This window comes from Balaenoptera physalus (assembly GCF_965194825.1).
Source record: "Balaenoptera physalus genome assembly, chromosome: 4".
Classification (NCBI taxonomy): Eukaryota; Metazoa; Chordata; class Mammalia; order Artiodactyla; family Balaenopteridae; genus Balaenoptera; species Balaenoptera physalus.
This window is the reverse complement of record NC_138891.1, coordinates 20,754,016-20,761,794: the sequence shown is the minus strand read 5'-3', so window position 1 is coordinate 20,761,794 and position 7,779 is coordinate 20,754,016. Positions and strand designations below refer to the sequence as shown.

The 7,779-nt window shown below is 40.7% G+C and overlaps 1 pseudogene across 1 annotated transcript; it reads right to left on the bottom strand.

The window, feature by feature from the left end:
- Positions 1 to 1,207: 1,207 nt before the first annotated feature.
- On the bottom strand, positions 1,208 to 7,456 carry LOC309659446 (14-3-3 protein gamma-like; annotated as a pseudogene). Its single transcript has 2 exons — positions 3,797 to 7,456; positions 1,208 to 3,684 (listed from the first exon to the last, which is right to left on the bottom strand). The product of its transcript is annotated as a 14-3-3 protein gamma-like (transcript).
- Between the last annotated feature and the right edge of the window lie 323 nt (positions 7,457 to 7,779).

Here is a 7,779-nt window from a genome sequence, read left to right as displayed (position 1 = left end):
CTCACATTCATGATATTCCATCACTGAGGAAAACTGCTAAGAATGGTCCGTGTGTGAAATAATTCCTTAGAGAAACACGGAGTTGGAAAAATAATCACTGATTAGACCTTAAAAATAGTTCACTGCATAACATGACAAGAAGCTCAAAGGCTCATTCAGAGAACATATTCGTTGTTCTCCTACACTGTAATAGTTATAATTTCACCATGACAAACACCAGACATTAAGATTAAGCTGACACTGGTGTTTCTTTTGCTTCCCCCCCACCCTTAAAAACAAAATCTATAACTGCATGTCACTATAGCAACATCCAAAACAGATCAGTTTGTTACGATCACTATTTGGTAGAGCAAACTTTACCCCCAAAAGGAAAAATTAAATTAAAAATACTTTAAAAAATTAGAAGACAATTTTTTTTGTCATAGGAATACATAACACCTACAGTATAAGTTAATAAATTTCAAGCTACTGTATAGAAATACAACACTAGCATGCACAATATTGTATCAATAGCGTAATGGAGGAGTAATCATTTCACTGGAGAGACAGCATCATAGGCAAGTGCATTTCTTTAAAAATAAAGAAAAGAAAATAAACCATTCAAGCTGCTTAAATATCAAGTCTACCGTTCCCTCCTTCATTTTTAGCCCTCAGATATGGCTTTATCTTGCATTATTCTAAAAAGCAGCCAGAGTCAAAGCTGAAATTTAAAAGAAAAATAGGTTTTGTAATTCCAGTAAATCATTTCCAAATGCTACATGAAGGACAGAACACTGCTCACTGGACATGAAGATAAATTAAGGAAAACCCCACCTACCCACCCCCCCCAAATCTGTTCTCATCTGTGGCATTGACCTTAGGCCCTTGTTAGGGCACAGAAGCTATAAAGCTGTCTTCTATTAGTTCTTCTGGTAGGTTTGGTTAGTTGGGACTTCCGCTCTAGCATATGGAGGGGGCCTTCGACGGAAAGTCATGCTGGGTAACTGTGCCACATTACAGAGCATCGTCACACTCTGCTATCTTCACTGTCACCTGGATCCTGGTCAACACGTGCATTTCACAACTGGAAGCTCCATTTTGGTTTTAGCAAAAGCAACTGTCAGGTTTTCCTCAATTACTACTCATTCCTCTCCCTGCCTAAATAAAACAAAGAAACAAACAAGTCTGGTGTCATTACCTATCTCAGCAGTTCACGCTGTTACTGACCTTATAAAAAAGGCTGAATGCACATGCAACAGGTCGTGTGTTAAGACTTATCCAAAATGAGAACCAAGGACCTAAGGCTAACTGAAACAAACTTGTGGAAATAGCATTGTGGTTTCCTTCAATTCTAAAACGTGTACAGATGGCACAAATCAATTTCCAACTTCTATGCTTTCATTAAAAAGAAAAAAAATACATAGAAAAAGTTTTGGTCAAATAGGAGTTAAGTATTTATTATCTGATAATGATTTTAGTTTATTTTCCTACAACGATTATTTGGGGAAGGAGTGTTTTCAGGAAAGAAAAACTGACACACGAGACTACCGAAATTGGACTGAATGTTTATGAATAGAGCTCTTCCTTTAGGATTTTTCTACCAGTAAGTTCCTAGCACCTGAATTTTCACACACTGCACCACAAACTTTCTCAAAACGACCGCCAACTTCTACGACCCAACAGCTTTTCAACCCACCCGAGTGCATGCCCTGGGCACAAGGTACAGTAGGGAAGACTCACGTGAGGAGTGAGACAGCAGTGCAGTCCCTGAGGAAGGAGCTATGGCAGCTGAAAAAAATCAGGATTTCTCTGGAAATACCAGCACAATAAATGACATACAGACCTGAATTTTCTCTATTTTTGTGGTGTTTAACGTTTCTATTAAAGTGATTAATCATTTTTGTGGTGAATTTAAGTTAAGAAGAAAGAAGGACAAAAATCCCACCGCCATCTGCCAAGCACTTATTAAACAAAACCTAAAGTAGCTTTGATTCTCCTCAGAGAAGCCTTTTGGCCTAGGAGATAGATAACAGCAAAACCAACCTGGATAAGGCTGAATAAGGATGTAAAAGCCAAAATAAGAAAAACACACAATCAATGGCTTGATGTCACATATGGCTGTAATGTAGAAATACTGTAAACTGCAATTTAGTGTTAATACTGTCAACTAATCAGAAACTTCTGAAAACTGGCAAGGCCTAAACCACAAGGATAAATATACCTTATGTTCTAAGTCTATCAGCTTGGGATTTTAACTATTCCATGTTTGGTAGAGTACACCCTGAAAAACAAAATGCACAGCTAAAACAGATGAGCTAGAAAGTACCCAGAACTTGACAGACAAGCATATGTACATAAAAATCCTTACTGGAACCACAGAACTTATTATTATTTTTTTTTAATGCTTCGGAACTTTATTATTTATTTATTTATTTGGCTGTGTTGGGTCTTCATTTCTGTGCGAGGGCTTTCTCTAGTTGTGGTGAGCGGGGGCTACTCTTCATCGCGGTGCGCGGGCCTCTCACTGTCGCGGCCTCTCTTGTTGCGGAGCACAGGCTCCAGACGCGCAGGCTCAGTAGTTGTGGCTCACGGGCCCAGTTGCTCCGCGGCATGTGGGATCTTCCCAGACCAGGGCTCGAACCCATGTCTCCTGCATTGGCAGGCAGATTCTCAACCACTGCACCACCAGGGAAGCCCCACAGAACTTATTGAATGAGGGCTATTCCGTTTAAGTTTTCTTTTCATCTTAAAACCTTATATTCTAGCAATAAGTTAAATTAAGGACAGCTCCACTTGCATTAATCTACAGAACAGTCCATATGCCAGTGTGAGGCTGCTATTCCAATACCAGCACAGCTAGCCTGATTTTCCACTAGTGGTATTTTGGCAAAAATGTCAAAGAGGCGATCAAAGACAGGACAGGTTGTGGGTTTCTCCCTAGGAAGGTCATGGCTCCCTTTCCCTCCCCCACCCGACCCCCAACTCATGGGAAAAAAATAAAGACTGCAGTAGTAGCATCAGCGTGTGCTGCCAGCCCACCTGGGGGCCTTAATTGTTGCCTTCTCCACCGTTGTCGTCTTGCTGATCACTTGTCCAGAGCATGAGGTTGTCGCGGAGGAGCTGCACGATGAGCGTGGAGTCCTTGTAGGAGTCCTGGTTGAGAGTGTCGAGCTCGGCAATGGCGCCATCAAAAGCGGTCTTGGCCAAGTGGCAGGCTTGCTCTGGGGCGTTCTGGATCTCATAGCAGAAAACGGAGTAGTTAAGGGCCAGGCCTAATCTAATGGGGTGAGTGGGCTGCATGTGCTCCTTGCTAATCTCACGGGCTTCGCTGTAGGCCTTCTCAGATGACTCCACGACGGTCGCCCTCTTCTCTCCAGTGGAGACTTTGGCCAGGTAGCGGTAATAGTCCCCTTTCATCTTCAGGTAAAACACTTTGCTCTCATACTAGGTCTCACTGCAATTCTTGATCAGGTAGTTATCCAGCAGGCTCAGCACATCCTAACATACGGCCTCCAACTCCTTCTCTATTTTTTCACGGTAAGCACAGACCACCTCTATCTTCTTCTCATTACCATCTGCAGATGTCTTCTGCTCAGTGCTACTAATGACCCTCCAGGAAGAACGGCGTGCCCCAACTACATTCTTGTAGGCCACAGAGAGAAGGTTTCTTTCTTCATTGGACAGTGGCTCATTCAGCTCTGTCACCTGCAGGAGCAACGGGCGACTAGCCCCCAAGTCGACCCAGCGAAAGCCCGCATCTGCGAAGGGGCTGGGGCGAGGCAGCAGGGTCGGGGCGGGGGGTGGAGGAGAAACTCACGTTCTTCATGTCCGCAGCCGTGTCGTCGTAGTGCTCTGCCTGCTCCACCAGCCGGGCTTTCTGCACCAGTTGCTCGCGGTCCACCATCTTCATGGGCTGGGTCGGGCCGGGCGAGGAGACCGGGGCGGCCTGAAGGGCTGGGAGGGGGGCTGCGGGCGCGGCTGGAGCCCGTGTGCTGGAAGGACCGACCCACGAAGCGAGCAGCTGAGGCGACGGCGCGAAGGCTGCGGCTAGAGCTGTGACCGCGGGACCCGGCGCGATGCGGCTCTTAACCTCTTTATTTTTAATTTTAATTTTTTAAATATAATGGGATAATTTTTTATGCTATTACATCAAAATTTACCCCAGTCTTTTAAGACCCTGCATAGTATTCCATCATTGGTCTATACTGTAATTTATTTCACATGATCCAGCAATCCCACTCCTGGGCATATATCCAGAGAAAACTCTAACTTGAAAAGATACATGCACCCCAATGTTCACAGCAGCACTATTCACAAGAGCCAAGGCATGCAAGCAATGTAAATGTCCATTGACGGATGAATGGATAAAGATGTGGTACGATGGAGTATTACTCAGCCATAAAAAAGAATGAAATGATGCCGTTTTCAGCAACATGGTTGGACTTAGAGATTATCATACTAAGTGAAGTAAGCAAGACAGAGAAAGACATATATCATATGATATCACTTATATGTGGAATCTAAAAAAATAATACAAATGAACTTATTTATAAAACAGAAATAGACTCACAGACATAGAAAACAAATTTATGATTACCAAAGGGGAAAGGGGGGGAGGGATGAATTTGGAATTTGAGATTAACAGGTATAGACTACTATATATAAAATAGATTACCAACAAGGACCTACTGTATAGCACAGGGAACTATATTCAATATCTTGTAGTAACCTATAATGGAAAAGAATATATGTATATAGATCTCTCTCTCTCTCTATATATATTTTTTCTAATCACTTTGCTATACACATGAAACATTGTAATTAATTATACTTCAGTTAACAAAAAAGGGAAAAAATTCAGCTAGTTTAAAAAATAATCAGTCGCATATAATGTATATTTAGTTGTTTCCAATATTTAAATTATAATTATTTATAATGACATCAATGATATTGATATCTTAGAACATTAATCTTTTCCCCCTCATTTCATTATTTCCTAAAGATAAACTCCCTGAAGTGAAATATCTGGTATGAGCATAAAAAAGGTACATATTTAAAATTTTGATCATATTGTCTGCTCAAAAAGTTAGATCAGCTTATACTCCTGCTAAAAAACAGTATATTTAAATGACAATTTTCCATATCCTCAAAAACTGAGGATTATCAATATTTTATTACTTTCAAGAAAGAATAGATGGAAGTGATGCCCCATTTTAACCTGCAATTCTTTGATTATTGTCTGCCAAGTACCTTTTTCTGTATTTGTGGACATCTTTATTTCTTCTCTTTCGATTTGCTTGTTCATGTTCATGAGTAAAGTTTTAATCAGATTAATAATTCCATTACAAGGTTGTGTCTTAATATCTTCTTTCAGTGAAATTAATGTCAAATTGATGGGCAGAGGTCTCTACCCTCCAATTATATATAAGATTAATGCCTCCAATTACTGTCTTAGATTAAAGTACTTTTCAGATTCTTATCTTCTGTGCAACCCAAGGTTTTATGGTATTTTTATTTATTTTTTAGAAGAATGTGAGTGTAGTGTGAAGCTCACTCAGACAGAAATAAGGTTGCTAATGTGGCCTTTGGTAGGGAAGAGAGCTGCATCTCTGTGGGACCTACTCATTGATTCTAAAAGCCAGGCCATCCAGATCTATTTGAAACAGTCTTTGAGGATGTTTATTAAGACCAAAAAGAAGTTTGTTAATGAGACTGAACTCAATTTTTTTGCTGGACACTTAACTTAAATATAAATGTATCCATCTGATGAAACATATACCGATAGGTTCTGTCATCACTTTCAATTTTCTCTTCACTATGGAGCTTTTTGAAAGTCTTCACCTGGGATGAGGAATAGAATGGCCACTCCTGGCCCTTTGGCAGCGACCGGGTTTCTGGGAACCTTTTCTATGTGTCTCCATAGCTCTTGCTGTGCCAGACACATCTTTACATGAGATGTAATGGTGGCACTTGTTGGCTGATCCTTCCTGCTCTTTCTGTCATGTTTCAGTTCAGTGTAAGGGCCCAGTGTAATCATGAGAGTAAAGCTCAGGGATTTTCTTCCCTCCAGTATGTTTTACAAAACACAGTGAAGGAGCTGAACCCATAGGTTACAAACCTAAGACAATTTTCCTTCCCCGGTGTCTACTCAAACCCAGTCTTGGAATAGTCCTCCACTACTCGTGGGTGACATCCCAAGCAGACCCTGCTTTCCCAATCATCCTTAGACACAAAAGGTCCACAAATCAGAGACCAAGAAAAGGTCTCGTTTCAGTGATCAGTATGTCCACTCTAACAACGGTGTGTGTCCACTGTTATTTGACACCCACAGAGGATCACTTGTCAACATTTCCTCCCTCTATAGGACCAAATTATTTTCAGTATAATCATGAAAGGAAACAAATAATAACAATGGCCAAAGAAAAAAATGTAAACAGTGCAAGTTTTCTTTTCTCAAACGTCCATATATAATCATGTCAGGAAACAAAAAATAAGTAAAAGTAAAACAAATACTACAATACAGGAAAGGGGAAAAGTAGTGAATTAATACTTTCTACTTAGGTTATGATTATTTTAAACAAAGAAAGAATTACACTGTAGTTTGCACTCGCCTTTAAATTTTAAACCAAGAAAAACTCCAAGTGGTCTCAGAGAATGACAGAATTGAAATAACATGTGTTCTTTGTCTTTACAATAACCATGCTATCATGGCTTATTTCAAATCTACTGATTAAATGCAGGGATATGAAGTACCACAGGAGCTGGAGATATTAAACTGTGCCTGAAGCAAACACAGTGATTCTGAACCCTTAAAATTTACTCTTAAAACAAATGTGTGCAGCTAAGTTCAAGTGTGTTGGGGCCAGCTGGGCAGCAGGAAACTTTCTGAATTAACTTCCAGGCAGAAACTGTTTATTAAAAGAGAAGTCATAAAAATATCCTAATTTGGAGCCTACATATATAGTACTCAGAGTATCCACAGCAATTGTTTAGATATTAGACCAACAAAAGATACTTTGGGAGGGGAGAAGTTTATCATTGACATTCTATAGAATTGTCACATGATGATAATAAAAAGCAGATTGACGTTGATTAGACTTTATTATTGCTTTTAAATTCACTACAGACGATGCCTACCTGATGCCTTTATACCATATCGGCTCTGGAGCTTGGATTCAACCCTCAGGAAAACATAGGAGAAAGATACGAGTTTTGGTCATTGAGTGAAATGGGGCTCAAAGTAAAAATTATGCTCAGTTATTAAAGAATGGAAAAAGTTACTCTCTTAAACATCTGAGTCTGTGGCTGGAAATTTGTAGCTTGTTATTCCAGAAACTGCTTCTTGGTGCTTGCTGCTTCCCTTTCTCTGTCTCATCTGAGCCCATATAGTATAGTTTCTGTTGTATGGGTAGAAGAGATTTTTAACTTCTGTTTTGGAGAGAAGAATCACTTAGTAAATGGGATCCAAACCAAACACAGACTTGTGGGTGGGTGGGTGGGTGGGGCAGAAGCATGAACGTGTAACCTCAGTACACGATTTGCACAGAATTCAGGGGACATCCACGCTCAATGTCAAGTGGGTCACAGAAGTCCCTTTCATCTCCAATCCCCTCTCCTCTTCAGGGCATTGCACACCCTCATCTTCTTTGTCAATTCCTGGCCTGAGGCTTCTCTCAGGAGCTAAAATGGCAGGTGCCGTTCATTCCCAATGTCTTCATTCTGAAGAGCATCCATTTGAATATCTGTGGCAGCAAGGGAGGGACCTGCAGCCCTAGAGGAGGACTCTTTCGTAGAGCAATG